Genomic DNA, 16,828 nt, shown 5'->3' on the forward strand with positions numbered 1-16,828 from the left:
ATTCACACTGTTACGGTGGGATGAATAGCCAAATAACAGACAAAAAACTGTATCCTCCAGCAAGTATTCTAAGAGAGTAGGATCTATTAACTTGCATTTCTTTGTGCAAAGCTTGGTAATATCAGCAGTTTAGCTGATGTTTTTCATTCTGCATTATAATATTATACCACTTAAAACCTTCCAGAATGCCACATTAATGGATGGAAAGATCATTGTAGATGTTAAATTTAATCTTAGTTGTGTGGCATGATTGTACTTTTTTTTTTTTTTTTTTTTTTTTTTTGCTTTCTAAGTATTGTCCATGTTTTTTTTGTATGATGGATTAAGAAAAAATGATTTTATTTATGTGATTACTTGAAATTAAAGAGAATTTTTTTTTTGTAAAGCTTCATGTGAGTTATGGCAGTAAAGGCATTCCCATTGAAAAGTTCATGGCAATTTTTCTGCTTTAATTTTTCAATATTTAGAACTGCTTTTATGCCAAAATTGTGAAACTAAGATGCAACATGTCTTTCTTAAGCCCTTGTTGAGATTTGATAATCAAACAGCAAAATAAAAATTTATCCAGTGTTAGAAATTAATAGCTCTTCAATAATCATTTCCAGCACTTGCTTTGGTATAACAACTGAAAGAACCGTGGAAGTTCAGAAATACTCTTAATTCCACTCTAATTAACATCAGAGAGAGCAATTTAGCCTGGAAGAAAGAAATATGGACACCACACTGCAAGTAATGTGTCCTATTTTATCGGGTTGGCCCATAATGTCAGAGGTGGATGTTGATGTGGCAGTACTAATTTTCCATTACGTTTTGTTACGTTGTGACAGGTTGCAGCAGTGAGGCAGTCTGACAGAATGACGTCTGATGTGCTTCGTATGAAGTGAAGTTGGCATTCAGTTCCTCCACGCCGAGGAGGAGAGACCAAACAGTGGCTGTGAGCACAGTGAGGCAGTGGGTGGTGTTTCAGCAGTGCTGACAGCAACAGTGGGTCATTTCTGCTGATGCAGATAGTTATGAGTGCGGCATGCAGACTCTTGTTCATCACTGGCAAAAATGCATAGCAAATGGCGGTGACTATGTTGAAAAACAGTGTTTTGTAGCTGAGAATTTGCTCTACCGGATAGCATTATTGTGCTCTTTGTATATATCGTGGCTTCCATGGAGATAAGTAGGAGGAATTACTTTTGGAGGAACATACATACTTCTGATATCTAGGGATTCCAATTTGTTGGCAAACTGACTTGGCACCACCAGCCACAGTGTGATGGCAGTAGATCATCATCTACTGTGCTTCTTCCAGACTGAAGCTGCGAAGTAGGGCTGAAGTGAATGTGCTGTTTTTCTATAAGCATCTATTCCATAGTTTAAATTAAAGCACAAACTTTATACGTAAATATATACAACAGAAAAGGAAATACATTATACACATTGGTGATATTTCCTTTCTAAAGAAGCTTTGAAAATTGTCTGTGGAAAAGTCTACTGCCTTTAGGTGTTCCATGATTTTAAAAACAGTTTGTAAGTTTTTTGTTTTGTTTTTCTGAACTCAAGTTCCAGTGCCCACATTTTTAGTAGCTAAGGTTCCTTGCCTATTTTCTGCTGTACAGCACAAGAAGCTTCCTTAGAAGGTCAAAGTAAGTGAAAAACTTTTTGCTCATGCTTTAAGAAGCTACTCAATAGGCATTTAAGTTGAAGTGAGCCAGATGTTCGTGAATACATATTTTATATGGGTTTTTTTGGGATGTTCTGCAGCAAGAGCACCTGTCCTGCTGAATGAAAACATCACAAAGGAATGCAGTGGCACTTAGGCTGGTTCAAGCATTTTAAAGCAGAGATACTCAATATCACATAACACCGCAACATCTGTAGCACAGGAGATGTTTGAGATCATGCTGCGTATTGGGCTTACTTGGTCATGGTCATGTCAGCTGTTCCAGCTTGTCCTCCTGGTGCTGTGAAAGGATACACCAGAAACTTGGGAAATAAGATGTATGCTACAGAATTGCTTATAGAGCCGAGACGTTGAGCACAGCCCGTGTTTAGGACAAAGGATTTGGGAAATGCACTGCCAGAGTCTTTTCTGTGTGTTTTCTCTACAGAGACGAGGATGTGTCTGTATTCCTCTGTCGGTACGCTTGACTTGTTATTAGAGGAATTACTCTAGCAACTCCATCATGATGCATTTGCTGATATATAGGGATGGAAGATGAGCATTTCCAGGTTAAGGAATTATGTTTTATTAATGGGAGAATTCACTTACCTAGGTTACAAGGTTGTTCCAGTTGTCCTGGGTTGTTACACAGCCAGGTAAAACTTTCTTATTAACAACAATCAGGTGTACAGGTGGCACACTTGACCTTATGTGAGTGTCCCTAAGCAAAGGTTTTACAGTAGATACAAAAAAGTAGTCCCTGGCTCTTAAGTATCACTTTTATTGTTCTTATAGTACTTGGTTTCATTGAATCATTTCTGTCCTCTGTGCTGGATTTGCAACTGTCAACAGTTTATTATGTGACTGATGTCTGTATGAAATAGAGTTCCTTTTTTTTTCTTCCCAAAAGGGTGTCCTATGTGAACTCAGATTAAAGGAAAGAATCTTAAGCTTACTGCAGCAAAAAAGTCAGTTTATGCTAGTTCATTACAAGCCTTTTGTCTTTTCCTTATTCTCCCTCTGTAGAGGTCATTAATTGCAGGAGGAAAAAGCATCTCTTTGAGTCATTATTGCTTCTTAAAAGACTCTGTATTCACACAAAAAAAATAATAGTTGTAGCACTCATATTCAAATTCAGATGCCTGTATTCAGACAAGGTGGCTTGGAATTAGTTCTGTTTTGTTAATAAAAGAAGATTATTATATTCACTGAAAAGAAGATCCAGTCATCCATTCCAAGTGTTTTCAGTAATCTGATATGTGGTACTGGCCCAAACCATGAAGTGTGTACGCCAATTTAGATTTCAAAATTTGCTGTATTATTGCTGAGCTCTGTTTAAATGTTTAAAGAAGTTTGAAAGAGGCCCTGTGCTTTGAAGCAACCTGATTAAACTTCCTCTGAAATGGTTTGCTTCTCTCTCAAATGCCTTGCAAAAAGACTGAGAGGTAGCGGAGCTGTTCTCTTGAAGAGAAGGTAGTTTTAGAAACCTTGTACTTTCCTTCTGTGAGGTCCTGCTACACTGGCACATGTCCCATATTATATGATAGATTAATGAGTGCAGCTATTTCCTTGCAGTGCATCCTGCTGGGAAAGCTTAGCCTTGTTACAGTGAAAACTGACAAGGAATAAATATGTGTTCAGATTTAACTCTGGGTCAAACCAAAACCTCAGCAGTGAAATCCCTTTTTCCCTGTTTTTAGTTTCTTTTGCTCTTGCACTGCTAGGAAAGCTCTCCTTTGTTTCTTGAGCAGGTGGAGAGCAGCTTATGCTCATAGCTCATGTATTGCTTTGGTGACCTCACGAATCTGGGGGGATTCTGCTGCCAGAGAAGAAAACCAGTCAGTTGCAGTGCTCCCTGTACTGTTAGGATACTCCCAGTAAAAATGTGAGGAAAGGGAAAAAGTCTTTGCAGATATTCTTCAACTAGCAAACAACCCCCACCCTCCTAGATGAAGGCTTATGAGTAATGGAAAACATGGAAAACTCTTCACCTTGTGCAAGGACTCCATTTGTATTCCTTCCCTGGTTCCTCAGCAGAGGACATATATTTGAGCTTTAGGGACCTATAAACAGTGACCTGACTATTTTATTTAACTTGATGGTGTATAATCACCATTTTAAGTTTAAAACAAATTTCCAGTTGTATTTTGGAGAACTGTAGATGTTTTTTATTTCTTTATGAAACTGTTCCCATTGTAAATATTTCATATAAATGCTTTAAGCTGCAGTTCAGATTTTTTAAGGTGGATGGTTTCTGAAATAATACCAAAGTTTACTTTCAGTTGTTGTCTGACTGGCTGACAGGTTAGCTAGTGTTGGTTATTGGCAGGAAACAGCTAAAAGTATCAATGTTGTTTTCTCATGTTGAGGTTCTTGGCTCTGAAGTCCTCAATAAGGGCCAAAAGTGTTTTGAGATATATTTTAATGTGGAGTCGAGGAAAACTTAGGTTAATTTCTCTACTAGAAGCACAGGCTGGGATTTGTTTTATTTCTGTGCTACAAAATATGAGCTAATCTTATATGTATTTCTCTGCAGTAACAAAATACGAATAGGGCTTGATATTGAAGCAACAGCAGAAACAGCCACATGAAAATGTGTCCAAAGAAGTAGGAGAAAGTCATGCTTGTGTCCAGGAAGGTGCAGATACCTGAGTCAGAGGGAGGACCTGACCTATGCTCACTGGTTTGTTGTTATTGGGTACTGAAGCATTAAAAAAGTGATAGAAAACTGACCTCAGGCATTATATGTGACAGCATCATAGGGTACCATAAAGATGTTGAGTATTAAAAAATCTTTTGAGATTTTTTCACAGAATCACAGAACCACTAAGGTTGGAAAAGACCTATAAGATCATCCAGTCCAACCATCCACCTATCACCAATGGTTCTCACTAAACCATATCCCTCAGCACAACATCCAAACGTTCCTTGAACACCTCCAGGGAAGGGGACTCCACCACCTCCCTGGGCAGCCCATTCCAGTGCCTGACCACCCTTTCAGAGAAGTAGTATTTCCTAATATCCAGCCTGAATCTTCCCTGGCGCAGCTTGAAACCATTCCCTCTAGTCCTATCACCAGTTACACGAGAGAAGAGGCCGACCCCCAGCTCGCTACAACCTCCCTTCAGGTAGTTATAGAGAGCAATAAGGTCTCCCCTGAGCCTCCTCTTCTCCAGACTGAACAATCCCAGCTCCCTCAGCTGCTCCTCATAAGGCCTGTGCTCCAGACCCCTCACCAGCTTTGTTGCCCTTCTTTGAACACGCTCCAGGGCCTCAATGATGGGAAAGCTTCAAAACAACAATAACAAAATGACCAAAAAAAAAAAAAAAAAAGTGTTACACACTTAACCATAAAGAAGATAAACAGAAGTGTTTCACATTGTGTTATTACTTTTTAACTGATTCAGATTTTTTAAAATTAATCTTTACCAGTGATAAACTGAGCATGACAGTACTGAAACCTGAGTAGAAACAATGGAGTCAGTGAAATTAATTTTTCTTGTCTAGCATATGAAATGTACAGGAATGGAAGATTATTAATAGAGTGGGAAAAAAAACCTCAATTATTTTTTATATATTGGAAGAAAAATTAAATCAAAAGTAGAAGAGAAGCTTGCTATTATATATAAAAAGGTTACAATTCTGGAACAGCAATTTTCTTATTTAATACTGTTGATAGGAAAAAGAGATATTAATGTGTCAATTACATTTAAAAGCACTAACGAGTTGCAAATTGTTCAGTCAGAATAGATGCTGAATAGCTCATTACCTTTACAAATACTGCAGCATAACTGTAAGCATTGAAACAATTTCCTCAGTAGAAAACGAGGAACAGTTTACAATTTACATACAAAACTAACATCCCATATGACTTCTTAAATTAGTTAGATGAATTCCTTTATAGTTTTTATCTCTATCCTGAAAGAGAAAGGCTGTAAAGTGTATTTAAGTGGAGGCACTCTATTGGTTTCCAGAAATACTGCAATCGCAACAAAAACTCTATGATCTCATTTCAGTGAACTAAGACATTAAAATCAATGGTTGGCAGTGTAGCATTTTTCTCCTCAAACACTGTCATTTGCAGTTACTCTTGCCCAAGAGATGTTTTACAAGTGAACTCACCTGTCTAGGCTTTTTTTTTTTCTCACTGTATAAATCTTTTTCTAAAACACTCAGCACTGAGTAATGAAGTGCTTTTTACTCTTTTCCTTTATTTGTAAATTGAAACCTAAATTGTTTGTAGAAGTGGCTCAGGAAAGTACATCTGTGTACTTAAATGATTAAATTTTTGACCATGCTTGTGTGCCTGAAACTTTGGAAAGAGAAATTGAAGGTCTCATATGTATACTTTCTCTAAGAGTTAGTCTGAAGAATAATTTGGGAGCAATATGTGGTTAAGAAGTGTCTAACATTGAAAAATCTCATCTCTGAACACAGGTTGATCCGCTTTAACTGTTATGCAAATATTTAGTACGTAGGTTATGTAGTGAATATATCCTTGAAGAAAATGAGCACTCTGTGCAAATCAAAATTATTATGAAGAGGCTGTATGGAAAGATGACCCCTGTGAGTGTGAATGTGTTTTTTCAGAGCTAGTGTTTTCTTTCTGCACTGCTGGGGTCCTCACTGAGGAACACCCACCCATTGTGCTGTGGTGCAGATGGTTGTCCAGCAGCTCATTTCCCTGTCTGACCTTGGGGCTTTCCGAGCCTGATGGTGGGAGCTTGGGAGTTTGGGACTGGTTTTGGCCAGAGTTCCAATGGGGACTGGAGCTGTTGATGGCTGCAGCAAACTACGTGCATCTTGGATTTTCTGCTCAGAGGAAAATGATGTTTTCTTCCTTTCTGCTGGCCTGCAGTGCTGTGCTGCACTTATACCTGTAGTCTTTTACACATCTTGGATATTTGTTGTTCCTCACACTGACTGAGCTCTCCTTTATTTGAGCGCTGGCTCAAATGAGCTGACTCCGGACAAGTTCTCTGTGGATCTGGGGTCTTGGTATCATCTTCTGCTCAGATTTTCAGAGCTTCTGTTTTTGTTTGTGCTTACCTGTCCTCTGGCCACAGCTGTTCATCCTACATAGTACAGCTACAACCTACCATCTGTTACTTACAGAAATGTATCCAAAGTGTTTTAACCATGGGTGTTACATAAGCGGAAATCTCAGAGAGCTCAGGAAAGCTGTCTGGTCATTAAGGGGGTAATGACAGCTGTGAAGCTAAGATGGAGCTGCCACCAATCTGTCTAAGCAGGGCCTGACCAGCCCCAGCCTGCAGCAGGGTAATTCACCACCTGCAGCCCGCCTGTAGCTGTGGCAGGGCAGCATTTATTGGACTACAGGGTTACGTCCAAATTGGATTCTTAAACTCTTCAATCTCCCTTCTCTTCCCCTTCTGAAAGCCCTGACTAAATAAAAAATAAGTCTTGTGTACTTGTTGTAACTCCATTTGTTTTTCAAGCTGTCTTTGTTCTTTGGTGTATTGCATTACTTCTTGAATTAGAAGTTGATTGCAGCCCCTGCAGAAACCTAGTTATTTTGTGCTCAGTGTAAGCTACTGTCTGGCTCCGTTTCTCTGCATCCTTGCCAGTTGTGCTAGAAGTCTTTAGTCTTAATTTTTTTTTTTTATTTTTTTTTCTGGCACTGAGAGGAGGTCAATTTGAATTATTTATTATGTAATTTATGAAACACCTGAAGTTTATAAAATTTGTTAAGTGTGTTTGCTCACTTGACTCTGTGCCCAATGGGCAGTGTCAGGTGCTTGTTCTCAGTCCCACAACATTTGCCCCATGCTCTGGTAGGGGATATCAGGATACTGCCATCAACTATGTAGCTTCCCTTGGGGTGCCCTGGCCCCAAGTGTCATGTAGTACTACTCTTCGTTGGTTAATTGTGGGAGCTACTGTATGGTTTGAGGGAGGTTTTCCAATGCCACCAAAATAGTGTGTGGGGGAATTCACATGGGAATTTGGGATGGAATTCTACAGACAGGGACACCCAAGGAAACTGTATAGGAAAGTTAAGACATTGATTACTGAGCTACAGAGCTCTCATTCTTGCATGCAGTCAGCAAGAGACGAAAGACCTAGTAGGGGGTGTGCAAACCCAGTGCACTTTGAGTCAGTTTTCCATGGCTCGTTTTGAGCCTCCTTTTTGTACTTGGATTTGTTGTAATGGTAGTTCTTCTAGTGGCCTGATTTTAATCTTTCTTATGTCCATAATACACAACAATCATGTTCTTACAGAGATAGTAGTGACAAGTAGTAATTCGGCACAGGATGAGGTATTCATGAATCGAATATTATGGTAATAGGTGTTCAACCTGCTGCTGCCTTTCGACCTCACAGAGCCAGGGGGGATGATGCCTGCATCCCAGCTCCTTTGCTGTGAGGTCTGTGGTACTAACTGTTATCTCTCTAGGGTGTACTTATGGTCATTTTTGTTTTCTAACATTTCTTTCAACCCTGCGCTTTCTTTAGCGCTTCAGATTTATTGTCTATGGTGCATTTTGCACACAAGGTACTTGTTTTCTGCTCTTTTCACTCACCCAAGCACTGGTTTTGCCCAACTTAGTCTGTGTTCTTGAACTGGCCACTCGTGAGCTGCCCAGAGCAGCAGTGCCTCTTGTGCCCAGTGGGGTCCCACCTGTCACCATCTGTTGCTCTGTGGTGGGTCTCGTGTCCCCATGTTGAAGGCCTCTGATGTTTTGGGCACCAGGGAAAATGGCAGACAGTAGGAATAGTGCCTATAACATACAGATTAATGCAAATACATATTTGCAGAGTGACATACTTTGTCTTTTATCTGTAACCATTTAAGTGGTCTGAATTCTTTGATTAAATGATTAAGATTACAATTATTCTGTAGTAATTTTCATAATTTTCTTGACTTTACACCTGTGATGTGCTGTCCTCTGCCTATAACAAGGCTTTAAGCCAAGTGTCTGTTCTTAGCTGCATAGAGTGGGTGTGCAGGTGAAGCTGCTGGGGCTTCTGGGGAAATCAGTGGTTCCCAGACCTTTTCTCTCTCAAAACAAGTGAAAGCTGTGAGCAACAATGTAGTGTGAACACCTGTGGCTCTCTGTGTGTTTACTTAACACGGTATCCCCACTGGCTGGCTATGTACTAGGGCTCTGAGGAGCTCTGGTTATGTTAAAATACAGCCTGGAGTAAGCATCATTTTTCTGTATGTCTCAGAGTGCTGCAAATAATAATCTCCAGTTTTAAATAAGCCCTTAAAAAGAGACTTGAAATGCACAGCTCCCGTTGTCCAATTCAAATACTATTTCACTGTGTGACTGCTTTCTGCTACTGTGCTGTATTAGCAATCTCCATCAGGTGGAAATAACGAGTCAATCCTCTGGTAAAGGCATAAACCTCCATTCCTAAGGGGACCTGGACATCTGTCAGATACTTCAAGGGTCTAAATTGAAAACTGGATTCCTTCTGCCTTAACTGGGCTTAGACTCCGACTGGCATGTTCCTCCATTTTTTATGTTAATTTTTTTCTGAAGTCTGAATTTGTGCTTTCTTACACCATGGGTGGTTCCTGCACTGGAAAGAGCAGGACATCTGCAAGTGGATGAGTTGAGTGCGATCTACTGCTGCTGTGACTGGATCCTACGTAAGCACAGGTAGAGTGAGTGAGCCTTGTCAAGGACCCTTTGCTATAAATAGCTTGTGGCTGCGGCATTCACTCAGAAGGTTAGAAGTTATTGTTCAGTTTTCCACAGACAACCTTGTCCTTCCATGATTATTTAAGCTATAAAACACCCTAGGCAACAAGGATTAGAAAGCAGGAAAATAGCATCTGAGATAAATTAGGCATAGGAGAGTCTTAAGTAAGGTCTTTCTCAATGTCACTTCCAACTGGTGTACTGAGGCACAAACGGTTTGCTTTTTTTCTTCTCCCTGAACCTTTCATCCTGGTATTACTGAGGGTTTTTTAAACATTTCCTTTGCATTTTTGAATGACAATTTTGATGACTTCATCAGGTTGGTTTATTATACTGATTTGGATGTGCTATTTATTTCTAGTAAGTCTGCTTGCTGGTGAGGAAAAGTAAGACTCTTGTAAGCCTTTTTACAATTATGTACAGTAGGTAGGTAGGCAATTTAAATTGGTGTATGTGTTCAATGTACTGTGGTTTTGCTAAAAGAGATAAGACAACTAATTAAATTACCGGGTCTGGAAGGGGTTCTGAGCAAAAAGGACCTGTCTAAGTTAAAATGTGATTTTGTGAAAATGATCATCTCTATCTTCATTTAAATGTAGGGGGTCTGTGAGAGGGGAGAGGGAGAAAAAGGGGAATAGATCTGGGTGTGAAAGGAGTGGAAACGTGTAATTTGAAACTGAAGTTATGTATTGCTTGTTCTTGAGATTTCACTTCTATATTCTGTTTTGCTATCAGTCAATGAAAAAATCGGCAGATTTTATTTAAGCTGCAGAATAAAACTATATTAAAAGAAAATCTTTGCTAGTGGTTTTCTGGTCTTCAATTAATTGCAGCAAATGTTTACTCATGCATATTTCTGTTTGGAGTACTTACATTTAAATTGCAGCTAGGACTTCTCTCCATCAAGAAAGTGATGTTGTTTAATTATTAAGGTACCTCACAATGTGACATGCTTAATAATATAATATTAACTCCTTGAGTCTTTACCTACCAGTACTCAAGTGAAAATTAAGATTTTTTTCCGTGTAAGTTTTTCCTTCCCAGCCAGCTATCAAGAAGAATTCAGCACGTATGTGTCATTTACCACAACTGAGTCATTGACTCTTGTTTTTAAAAAAATGTTTGTGCACAAGACATCACACAAATCTTCTTGGGAAGTTGAGACAAGCTTTACTTCAATGTGTCATCATCTCGTCTTGAGAAGGAAGCCTATGTTGTATTGCCTTGAAAATTGTTTTATATTTACTCTGAGCTCAGGTAAAAATCTGATATAAAATTTGTATCTAAAAGTTAGAAGAGATTTTCTCATGAATTTCCAAGTGATAAAATTCTAGCCATTAGAGGATATGGAAATTCTCATAAATACATATCTTTTTTTTTTCTTCTTTTTTTCTTTTTTTCTGGGGCTGTGTCATTAAATACCTCTCCTCTGCTGCTTTGCTTCAGTACAAATGCACATTTTACTCAAGCCTGTATCACTGTAGACTTGTTAATGTGTTATGGAAAGAGATTATGTGTGCTCTGAGCTTTTATTATTATTTTTTGTGTTTACTTGTACACTTCTTCTGAGGAATGACATCAAAGAGCGATGAGGGTAGAGAGAATACACTAAAGAATATCTTTAAAGACAACAAGCTTTTTTGGTTGTTTTCTGAAACGATAATATCTCTCAAAACAAATCCTAGTTAGTCTCTTGCTCTGTGTATGCACATCGCTGTTTTCAACAGTAACTGACACTCAAAAGAGCATCAAAGTTCTTGCACTAATGGTGCTTGGGTGTAATTAGTTCATTTGGTAGAAAGAGATGTGTAAATGATGGAAATCCTTTGGAGAGAACAGATACTTTATCACTTTCTCCAGAGCATTCTGGAAGTTCTTCTGCATCAGTTTTTTCTGATCATGGTCTGCAGAGAAACTCCTTTTTTGCAGTTTGTACAATAGTACCGTGAAACAGTGCCATTTAGGAGATGGTCTCATACCTCAGCAAAATTAGATGTTCCAGATAATAACTAATTTGTTCCCAGGGTGTTTCTGGGGGCCAATCTGACAACCCTTCAGATGGCATAATATGTTTGAGCTTTGAATAATGGTCTTTTGGTGGTCTTCTGGTGCAGCCAGGAGTTGGACTCAGTGATCCTTGTAGGTCTTTTCCATCTTGGGATATCCTATAGTTCCATAATAATATTTCCTTGTGGTTGAAAAAGCACCACTGGTCCCAGAGTTTTTCATGTTATGGCTACAGTGTGAGTGCATTTTCTTATGAAGTAGGCAGATGTTTTTGGTCTTGTGTTGTTTTTGTTTTGTTTTTTAATTGTGAATTTTAATTAAAAATTATAGTACTTAATGGTATTTTGATATTACATGGAGTAATAAGGCTCACAGATTTTCAGGTATCTTGTGTTGGCACAGCAGTAGCCCATTGGTGGTGCAGTTTGACAAGTCTGTACCATGCAGTCAGTTACTTGGTTCTGAAGCACGGGAATGTGTTTCTGTTCCTGCCTTTCCCATAACATGGCATGGTGTCCCTGCAAGCTGGCAGCCACACGCAACATCCATCCTGCTGGGAAGAGGACATTGGTTCTGCAGGCAAATGCTTTGCTCTCTGTTCTTACATCAGTGGTAGAGTCTGGTTGAGTTATTTCAGTGTTCTTGTTTGACCACTTTATCAGAGTGAGAATTGATTCACAAATATGCACCAAGGAACTCTGCATATTGGAAGAGAAGGAAAGAAAGCTGTGGCCCTTTGGTAGAAGTAGCACACACTGGTTATCTGCCCTGCCACTGCAGAAACCAGTTTTGTGATAGTGTATTGGGTTGTGGAGAGAAATGCGATGGTAATTCTAGCAAAATTTTTGTTCTGTATCTACTTGGTTTTAGAAATACTTAAATTAATGACAGTTTGAGAAGATCACACAAATATAAAATAGTTAAATCTAATGTGAGTGCAGGTGGTACTTCTGTATAGATTGGCTTAAGAAGATGATAAATGTTTTCAGGATAACCTTCCTTCCCATCTTTTGCAGTACTTTTCATAAATGAATAAATAGATGTAAAAAGACATAAAGTTGTGATTAATAAAATGAGTTCCAGTGTATCATAGGAGGGAAATTTGACTTTTTTTTAAGGGTTCAGTAATTAGCGCCTCATTTTTGGCTTCTTAAGGTTGCAGAATGGAAGCAGTGTTTTTTCATTTGAGTATACACTTCATGCACCAGATTTGGAAATTATTTAACTTTAAAATGCAGGGGAAAATGTTAATAGCATGCTACTTGATATGCAGAAAAACTTAATATGGAGTGATAATCAAGCAAGTAACCTTACAACAACTGCAGTTTTGTGCTGGAACAAGTGCATGACATCTCCAGCTCTGTAACGCCTCATCTTCTCTTAAAGCTAATTGCACTAAACAGGTATTTGCTCCATTTCAATAGCGGAGTGGGCTGCACAGCAATGTGTGGGGAGTGGATGCATGTTTTCCACATCGCTGAGGGACGCAGAGCCAAAGGGTTGAAGGGACTTGGCAAGGGGTGGATTTTTATGGGGCCTGGAAGCTGCACTGCTGGGGCCTTGGGGGGCTCAGGGCAGTGAGCTGGGCTTCAGTTCTGTTTTTCAGCACTTATACATGCTCTGTAGCTGCAATGCTGAGTCTGATTCTGTGCTAACAAACAAAGACTGGGTTGCTGAAGTTGCACTGCTGTTTGGTCTTCATTGTCAATACAAAGGAAACAGCTAGAGATTTTTGGATGAAGTAATGATATTTTATAAATTGATTATTGATTAAGTTGACGTGATAGGAGGCTTGTTACAGCCATGTGATCAATGTCTACGATTACAGCTGCCTTTAAATGAAGACGTTATCTGAAATTTAATAATAGAGTTGTAGTAGTTTCACATTAACTTGCTACTTGATTTAAATTACCAGGCTGATCACAAACAGGTCCATAACACATCAGTTCCTAGACTAATGAACCATACATCCTTGTCGACTTTAGTAATGTTTTGACAGTTTTTGCCTCAGTGCCTTTGAATTACAAGTGTGTAGAGATGTATTGCTTACTGCTACAATAGGTCTTTCCCTCAGGGTAAGGTAGGTCACGTTGGCTGAATCTGAATTGGTTAACTAAACAGTGACAATTTCTATAATGCTTTAAAGGAAGGCTACAATCATTTTTTATAGCTGTAATTGCAATTTTTTCACAAGGAGAAAGATATTAAAAGAATGACATTTTTCAATTTCATACGTTATTTAACTTTTCTGAAATCACAGTTACAGAGCTCTTAAAATATAGAGGATTTATATAGCAATGTGATTAACTCTAAGATGGTAGAAAACTGCTGTTGATCCTCCCTTCACAAACAGAAATGCAAAATAATTCATTTATAAAAATGAGGCTGCCTTTACCCTTTCACCAGTGGATATATTGTGCAAGTAAAACGTGCAGCAACTGTCTTATATCAGCTACTTGTTAGAGTTTATCCTATCAAGTAACTTTGTTTCATATGGTTGTTTTCCATAAATGAGATTTTCCTCTACCCGGTTATTCCTGCAGCTGGTTTTCAGTGCTGTAAAAAAGCCTGGTTTGTTGTATGTTCTCTTTTCTGTGTATTTCCTATTGTTGTCTGGAATTTATAGGGAGAAAACAAACAAACAAACAAAAAAAAAACAGATAAATAAAGCTAGACAATTTCAAGAAATGACAGGTAATATTTATGGGAAATGTCTAGATTTTCTTTTACTTGTCTAACTTTTACCTTTTCAGAGTGAAATAGAGTGGGACTTAAATGAATCATCAAAGTTAAATACTGAGGTCAATTCTCCAACAAGAGTGGAGTAATATGTCATGTGTTTGAAACGTTGCCTTGCTTTATTACTAACTATATTAAGGAGGGAAAGACAGGGTTCACTTTATTAAATGCTGTGACCTCCTGAAACAGACTGCCAATTTACTTGGGATGTTTCCAAGTGAGGAAGTCTTGAGGACGCAGCATCTGCTTTCCCAAGATATTTTCTCAAAGTTATGTCACATTTGAGTGAGGCACATTGTGTGATGTGTCATCATTTCATTACTCCTGGGAAGACTTGGGAGTAAAATGGTCTCTCAAGTACTGCTGCATGTTGCTCATAACTGCTCCCATTCATAAACTCACAAAAGCCTTTTGTGGGTGCTGAAGAAAGAAACTCTGCTGTAAGGGTAGTGATAGTGTAATGTTCATTTCCTGTGTTGTCTTGCTCCCCTGTGGGTGTCAAATGTGACATGGGACCTCTTGTGCTCTCGATTATTGCTTTGTTAAAAATCTGTTATATAAATTTCAGAATAGACATAATTGGCCATAATATGGACCATAATCCCCATTACTGCTCATTATGAATGTATAATTATCTGCTCAATAGTCTGTTATTGCATCTTTGGGTTCATTATCATATAATACATTAAGTTTCAGTTCATGGATTGTTGCCCTTCAAAGCTCTCGGACAGTCTATTAAGTAAATGCAGATAATTCAGTTTTTAAAAATTTGATTTTTATTTTTTTTTAATGACGGTGTTTTTGACAGAGCATCTCTTGTACATCTTCAACCTTGCTGCAGTCAGGGAAGATGTGTGTGCAGTTAAAAAACAAGTCCTATATTATTACATAAATAGCAATGAATTTTCAAAGCTCAGAGCAAGAGACAGGCCAGTACTTGGATGTCAGTGCAGCAGAGGACAATGGGGAAATTAGCTTAAATTTGTGCTGTTCTACTTAGAGCCATGTAAGTGTGCTTGCTGAAGCCATTCTGGACATCTTACAGCCCAACAGCTTTTTCTGTTCCTCCACTGCACTGCGTGCCTGGTACAGGTTTGCATCTGAATAGTGCAAAAGAAACACAAATGACATAGCTCTCCACTTCGCAGTCATGCTTCTACCACTCTTCTTTTCTGTGTTGTATCTCGTGCTATGTAGAATTAGCAGAATGTATTACAAGAAAAACTGGGGCTCAAGCCTTGTTCCTTATTGCTCAGCCCAAACAGATTTCCTACTTAAGGCTGTTTGCAATTAACTTAAGGCCTCTAAGGAAGGACAGGTAAACTACACAGGTTAACTGATTGTGGAGGTGATACAGTGTTGGTTATGCTATCTGTGTAAAGAGACCTTTGATATTGCTTAGTCCCTAAGAGATTCCGGATCACAAGTGAAATATTGTTCAGTTATGACAAATAAGTGAAAAACTATTAAATTAAAGAGAGGCTGGAGATGAATTCTAACACAGATGAATGTGCAGTGCATGGGTCGGTGCACTTGGGCAACCAGTGCCGTGGTTAAGATTTGATTTATTTAGTTATGTTTCCTAAAGCTTATTTTGCCAGTCTTACAATCTGTATGCTTGTCATAGTTTAAATAAGGATGAATGGCTCTCACTTTAGGGCCTTAGTTCATTCACTGTCGCCTTTATTTTTCCTGCACTGAGCAGAGGTAGGAGCTGTGAGAAATCATCTGTGGCCTTTCTGCCTTCAAACATGTGCAGTCTTACAACAACAACAACAACAAAAAGCATATTCTCTAGCTTCTGAAAGGGGCTATTTACTATGTAGAATGTCCCTGTCTTCTGCTTTTCCTTTGCCTCCACTTTTATGAGAAACAAATGCTAAGGAAGATAGCTAATTTTTACAAAGATGGGTCTCTATAGCAAACAGTAAATCTTGGGCCTCTTTAAAAATGTTCTGTGCTATATGTGTGAGCACTGTGACTTTAATTCTGTAGTTAGTGAGGTCTGGTTTAAATGAACGATCTGTTAATTCTGGTGCATCTTGCTCCATAGTGGCATTACATTGTGCTGCGAACAGTGTCCATCTGCTCAGGAGTTGCTGTGATGGCTGAGACCTGGATGTAATCCCATAGTGGTGCAGTGCTCATCTTGTGTGCATGGGCCTCTCCCTGGCTCTGTCACATTACTCGCCTGTGGGTCAGTATAATTCTCTTAGAAGGAATTAAAGAAAATTAATTAAAAAGACTACTGGCATTCACATCACCTTGCTTGTGTTCTTGCTGGAACCTGGAGAGAATGCACAGAGAGTGGAAGGATGACCAACCTTTGTACAGACATGAGCTAAACAGAGATGCTGAGCTGTGCTGATGGGGCGGGTGCCCTCAGCACTGGAAGAGCGCAGATTTCTTTTTCAGGCTTTTCTATATATTTGGCACCCTTTCATGATCCTGCTGGTATTATATAAAATGGTTCATTTTAGTTAAGTATCAAAGCGGGAAAGGAAAGAAAAATGTTCTCAGGCAAAGAAAAAAGAATACTTCTGTTGTTGCAGTTTTCTTCTCCTTAAGGGATAGTGACCCTGCCTGATTTAACGTTAGCCTTCAGATTGCTTTTCTGTGATATTTTTTTTTTTCTTCCAGCCTTGTATTCTTAACTTGCAGGTTATTTTAAGCTTATTGCTTTTAAATTGCAGAGCATTTAAGACATTGCAGGCATGCAGAATTAGGTTGGACAGTATTGAAGGTCATACTGTGGAGA

At 38.8% G+C, this 16,828-nt stretch overlaps 1 long non-coding RNA gene across 1 annotated transcript in view; it reads left to right on the forward strand.

The window, feature by feature from the left end:
* Positions 1 to 16,207, forward strand: part of LOC116230392 (uncharacterized) — a 147,058-nt gene extending 130,851 nt beyond the window's left edge. Inside the window, exon 7 of the long non-coding RNA XR_016469160.1 lies at positions 16,124 to 16,207. This is a non-coding gene — a long non-coding RNA (uncharacterized LOC116230392). The remainder of the gene's footprint in view (positions 1 to 16,123) is intronic.
* Positions 16,208 to 16,828: the final 621 nt, after the last annotated feature.

Source organism: Phasianus colchicus, chromosome 9 (assembly GCF_987193195.1).
Source record: "Phasianus colchicus chromosome 9, bPhaCol1.hap1.1, whole genome shotgun sequence".
Classification (NCBI taxonomy): Eukaryota; Metazoa; Chordata; class Aves; order Galliformes; family Phasianidae; genus Phasianus; species Phasianus colchicus.